Raw genomic sequence first — 6,533 nt, forward strand, 5'->3', positions numbered from 1 at the left:
TTAGCTGGGAATGAGGAACGAGTGCGCAAAGTAGTTGTTGGCCAGGCAGCAATTAAGGAGTGGAGTTTTTCGTGGAATGGATGGCTTTCCGCTTATTCCTACTACAGAGATATTGGATGGAAGGCTAGGTCCAGAGAATGATGGCAAAACAGAATAGGTAGCCTCGCTGTCGATTAAAAAATTTAATTGTCTTACCCACTACCAGGGGAGTTACCCGCAGCTCGGCGAGGGTGATGGGGGTCCCCGTCTCAGCACCTCCAGTTGTCGTTGTCCAGATGTAGGAGCTGGAAGGAGCTCCCAGAATCCTGGGAAAGGAGGTCATGTGGAGACGCAGCACCTGTTCTCAGGGTGGGGCAATCAGACTTCCAGTGGGCAGGGGGTTGCTGGTGGACGAGGGTTAGGACATTCACTGGCCCAATGTCCTGATGCCTTGCACTTATAGCAAGGCTGCGTTGGGGCTTGGGGACCTTGCGGACACCTGTTGGCATAGTGTCCTGCCTTGCCGCAAATATAGCAGGCTCCTTTTGTAGCCTTGGAGTCTGCGGAGTATGTGCTCTCTGGCCTGGGGTTACAACTGGGCTGTAAAGCCGCTGCTAAGAGCTGTGCCTCAGCCGTCTCCTCTCTGGAATTATACACCTTAAAGGCTAATTTAACTAGGTCTTGTATTGGTGCCTAAGGACCATCCTCTACCTCTTGAAGTTTTTTACGACTGTCAGGAGCTGATTGAGAAATGAAATAAAACACCAAAATGGTGGCCCCTGTGAGGGAGGCCGGATCTAACCGGGTATACTGGGTTAGAACCTCAGTCAATTTAGGGTAGAGGTTAGGATAACCTGGAGGTCATGCCAAGTTAAGTCATAGGCTTGACAAAGGTATCTAAACTCCTTTATGTATATGGTAGGATTAGCTGAGAAATCACCTAAACGCTTCTCAATTTTGGAAAGATCAGCCAATGAAAAAGGGACATGTACTCTGACTACCCCCTCCGCCCCAGCAACCTCTCACAAAGGTGCTAACACTGTAGGAGGGTGTGGGCAGAGATAGGAGACTCAAGACAGCCAGTTGGGGACCCTGAAAGAGGCATGGGACCGAGTGGATTACTAATAGATAAAAAGGAGGAAGGAGGAGTCTGGATGGGGGGAGAAGGAGGAGTATAGGGCGGGGGTAAGGGTACAGAAACAGAAGGAAACCCTAGGTCCTCCGGCTGAGCAGAAAGGAATGAAGACTCCTCTTTTTCGGGTTCCTGTGAGCCGGTGTCCTTGGCCAGCATAACCTGAACCAAAGAACACTGGCTACACAAGTCAGGACGAGAGCATAAGGCCCAAAAGCCTTGTATGTAATTAATTTCAGACCACTTGCCTAGCCGCTGGCAGAAATTGCTGAGGTCAATCAGAACATTGCAATCTAAAGTGCCCTTTGGTGGCCGCTGAGACTGATTGTCTAGTTTATATTGAGGCCGTGCCACAGTGGAAAGGAAAATTAACCGCTTCCTCCTAAGGTCTTGTTCAAGCTGTAAGGTTTTTAAATTGGCTAGGAGGCACCCTAAAGGGGTGCTCTTTAGAAATTTGGACTGGGGGGTTTCCCGTTTGTTTCCTCTTTACTTACACAATGGACACAATGGAAATGGAAGTGGATCTCTGCCTGGCTTCAAAGCGTCCTTTGGAACCAGCAGAGACAGACTGGAGGCTCATGGTGCCAAAGTGGAGATTACCTTCAGGCGGACGTCTCCATCCTGAACGGGTCTCCCGAACCACTTGGCTCAAAATGGACCGCGGACCTGCGCAGGATTTTGGCCGAGGGAGGTAAAGAGGAGACAAGGGCACTTACCCCAGAGAGGCCGTGAGAGTGAGGGAAGCAGGTCTCAGATCCTGGTCTGTCCACGGTGTGGAACGAGGAGAAGGAGGCTCCCTGGACCCTGGGGGCCCTGAGGAGGGGGCTCCTCCCGGGTTCAGCACCAACTGATTTGTTTTTCTAAGACCACCAGAGCACAAAAGAACCAGCGAGTAGGCAAGGCTAAAAGCAAAACTACAGATTTATTCTTTGGTCATCTAGCTTCAGGGACCGCAGCTGGGGGGAGGGGCAGAGTTTCTAATACAGTCCGGACAAGAGTGGGGGCTGAGAAAGCCCGCCCGCGGTGCGTCTGCTGGGAGTGACTTTTCTAGGAGTGGAAGGGCAATAGGCGGGGCACGGGCGTGTCGGTGGGGGGAGGGGGCGTTCCGTAGGTGCGACCAGGTGAATCTTGGTCTCTTCAGATTAACATCACCTGGCGTATGCCTGATTAATCTGCACCTTCCCGAGCGTCAGCTGCCTTTTCGCGCACATGGGAACAGCCGGTGATGAAGAACCCGGAAATGCGCCATCTTGCCTCCGTTGGTCCAATTTTCTTCTAGGTACAGTAACTTTTGTGTGAAATAATTTACCCACTCAATGTCAGTTTTTAAAGTTTGTGTAGATAAAAAAGTCATGTTATTAGCTAATGATAAATCTCATAGAGTAATCTAGCAATATATTTTTAAAATAAGTTTTTTATGGAAATGTTTCTACTATAAAAGTTAAGAATAGAAGTCAGAAGTTTTTTTACCATTCACTCACACTTGTGTGCAGCTTTAATTGTCATCAGATGGAGCAGTTTGGCACATGGTTAAAATGACTCTGTACAATTACTGTTTTAGAAATATAGCAGTGCTAGATGGTGCTCATATACAATGCTCTAGCCTTCTTTCTGATGAGCCTGGGAATCCCTTGCAGATTCTCATCCCTTTCAGGAAGGCGGAGTGCATCCTGACGATGGTGGTTCAGAAGTCCTCTTCCCATGGTCGGCACCAGGGCCAGGTGTTAGGCTAACAGTTTAGGAATTCTAATGTGAAATCTAAAGGGTATTGTGTGGCTTTCTTGGTAGTTAGGATGGGCTTCTACTACAGAAACAGTTCCTTTGTGTTCTTCTCCATAGGCCTCATCTGTGAAATTTTGTGACATAATTTGTCTTTACTAAAAAAATATTGCAGGGTGCAGTGTTTGATACCTGATTTTGTAGATAAATAATCCTACAGCTTCCTATGCTGATATTTTCTATTATCTATGCTGACTCAGATTGAGAACAAATGTATAAAGCTACATTACAAATTGTATGAAACATGAAGGTTTTTTAATAAGCCTGAAATCCTAGGAAAAATCCTTTAGGAGTGGAAAATTTAAATATTATGGGACTGATATATGTTTCTCCTTTTCTTCCTGGCATCTGGGGAAGAAGATTTCATGACTTATGTAAAAAACAAAAACAAACAAAAAAAAAAACAACCCACACACATTTAATCATTTATGTGTTCCAGTATTTATTATCTCTTTGACTCTTTTGAAAATATTGCTTTGAGCATAGAAAGAAACCCCATACTATTTTTTCTTAATTATATATGGAAGTTTTTTTCACAATAGACTTATTTCTGGAAACCAAGAACATATTGTTGTTTTTAAATTAAACACATTCTTAATTTACTTATGCTTAAAAAGAGTTATTCGTCTACCTATTCCCTATGTTATTTATTACTGTGATTTATTTACCCATTATGGATGTGATTCTGTATGTTTTCTAGCCATTTTATAAAAACAGAAGACATGTAATAGAGCTTTTTACCAATATTTAATGGATTTTTAATGGATGGATTTATTAATTTGTATCCAGTGCCACAACGCCACCAAACAAGTACTACAAGTGGGATTGGGGGTAAAAATGTGAACATGCTGGTTAAGTGTTTGCAATAAATCGTACGTCAGCCCTTTCAACTAGAGTGCTTTTTTTCCTAAGTAAACAATATAATTTGTACATTTTTCCTTCAAGTTTAATATTAACTTGCCTCATATGTTCTGGGTTGCTTTGCTGATCTGTGCACTGGCTTTAGCGCTCTGGAGGGGTACAGAACTTGTTAGTGGAAAATCATATTAAGTCCCAAATTCATAAGCTATAAAATAAAAGACAGTTGTCTCTTGTGGAATTTTGGCTGCCTGAAATTCTGGACTTTCTTGTTGGCAGCCTTAAAAATACTGGCGTAAATCAGTACCAAATGGATATCAAAATTCCATGTCCTAGTAGTAATCATTGAATTGGCTTCCAAAACAGATTCCTGGGCAAAGAAAAAGAAAAATGCTGTATCCTTAGGGACTTGATCATTTAACTCCTTTAAAAATTATTCAAATGCACTTTACATTACTGGCTGCCTCCATGTATTCATATTCAATCTATAATAGATGTCCAGTTGAGACAGGATTTGTTTTTGTCAGTACCCTCACCTTTAGCCCTCCTTGCTGTGTTTTCTAGAAGTTATAGCAATGATAATTAATTGTAAATTTTAAAGTTATTTTCATGTAAACATACACTTTGTTACATTTGTTCTTCTATTCTATACATGCCTTAACTTTAAATAGCAAGACATAACTAAGGATCTAAGATAATCCACTTCAAAGCAATAAAATATATGGCGGTAATATGGTCAGTGTATTCTCACGTGATATTCCAGATAAACTAATTGAGTTTATTTTCACAGCCTGTTTTTCTTGAGCTCAAAGGTATAGAGCCGTCTATTTGGCCATAACTGAAGGAAGTTAGAATGGAAGATGGTCTTGTACAGGAGGGATACTGGGATCAGTGGAGTTGCAGAAGACTTGCTTAGGACCCAAACTAGCATTTCAGTGGGAGTTTTTAACCCATTATAAAGATGGAAGGAGAGAAGGGAAAGAGGAAGGAAGGGAGAAAGGCAGGGAGGGACAGAAGAGAAATAGACAATTAAATCTTAAAATGAATAATTAGGACACAAGTAGAGAAATGCAAGAAGGTAGATGGGTAAGGACTTGTAAAAAGTAACTTTTAGTGTATGAAGATTTTTCTGAGTCATTTGCCCTTCACAGATTCATCCTTTTGAAGAATCTCTTTTCTTCCTTCCTTTCTGTTCCTCTGAAATCTCTCTCTCCATTGTCTGACAATTTGATGTATCCAGCTGTGAATTGAAAGCTAGATGACAATGAATGAGAATACATTTGACCATGAAAACTTGCGTTTATTGTTTTTTTGGGTGAATTTCAGAACAAAAAGGAATGATTACCTTATTTCCCACTCTATATTGGCATTGAGAATGCCAGTTTTAAGTAGTTGCCTTTATTCATATAAATAAGTAAATGGACATTCAGAAGACAGTGAGTGAGTAATTGGAATTTCATTACCTATTCTTTTTTCCTGATGGCTGGTCCATTTTTAAAATGAGTGCATGTTTGACGGTTGTGAGTTTATGTTAAAATATTACATTTTATTTCACTTTTAAATACAGTATAAAATAACACAAGGGCATGGTCAATAGTTCTCAAACATTGTCAATTTTATTTGAATTCTGGTGACATAAATTATTCATACATTAAATTATTCCATACAGATCGAAGAAATTTGTCTATTAGAAACAGAATGTGGCCATCTTAGAAAGATCCAGCCCGAAGTGGCTGGAGTATCAAACTATACCTTTCTCTTATAAGCTCAGAACTTGGCTAGTTGATGACAATTAACACTTCCTACTGTTTTGGTCTACATATCTTTATTCATTTCACCCAATGCATTTGCTAAACCAAAACTGTGAAGTGAGTAATAGAGAGGGGGAAGGCATGCCAAATAAATAGCAGATGCACAAATACATCTCTTGAATGAGAAAACATTATTTTGGTTAGAAAACTAAATAAATGGATTTTGTTGTTAGATAGTAAACCCTCAGGGCCTGGTCTCCACTTGCATTATGAGGTACAGATGGTTTTTAGAATGAATGAGTACATATGTGAACAGGCACAGAGGATGCTGTAATGCAAGGATGTGATACATAGCCTTGAACCCATTAGGTGAGAATGCTACAATGGTACTGTGATTTTAGCCAATCACAAAGCAGAGAGAAAGTAAGTTTAAACATTTTATCAAAATATTATAGAATATCTTAGAAAACACCAAAGGAATAGAAATTTCTTCTGTAATCTGGTTTGGTTTTTTCCTTTTCTCTGCCTTCCCCACAATATACCTGTCTATCTTGTGAAGTTTAGACATAAAAGAAACAAGCTATATATGACATTCAAAAGCATATTGTTTGAGACAGCAACACGACATGACCAAGCACATTGGTTTAATTTAATTTCTGATCTCGTAATAAACTAACTGTCCTATAGCAGAATGGCAGAATGAAGTTCTAGCAGTATGATAACAAAATGCAGTTCAGTAGATATGCCTAGAACGTTTACATCAAAACGTATCAATATTTAAAGTACAAATAACAAGGAATTTATGAGGGATATTCTATATGTGCATATACTTAGTGTATGTCAAGGGTAGCATTTTAAACAAGTACAGATTATCTCATAGGTGTGTGCCAGGGTATTAGGGAAGGGAGTAAACATGAAATTTCTCCTCACACCATAAACAAATAATTCTCAGAAAAACCAGCCTAGTGAGATAGGATAGAAAGACAGTGTAGTATGATGTCTCCAAAACCAATTAAAGAAAGTGATTTAGGTTT

The sequence above is a fragment of the Colobus angolensis genome, unplaced genomic scaffold (assembly GCF_000951035.1).
Source record: "Colobus angolensis palliatus isolate OR3802 unplaced genomic scaffold, Cang.pa_1.0 Scaffold5, whole genome shotgun sequence".
Classification (NCBI taxonomy): domain Eukaryota; kingdom Metazoa; phylum Chordata; class Mammalia; order Primates; family Cercopithecidae; genus Colobus; species Colobus angolensis.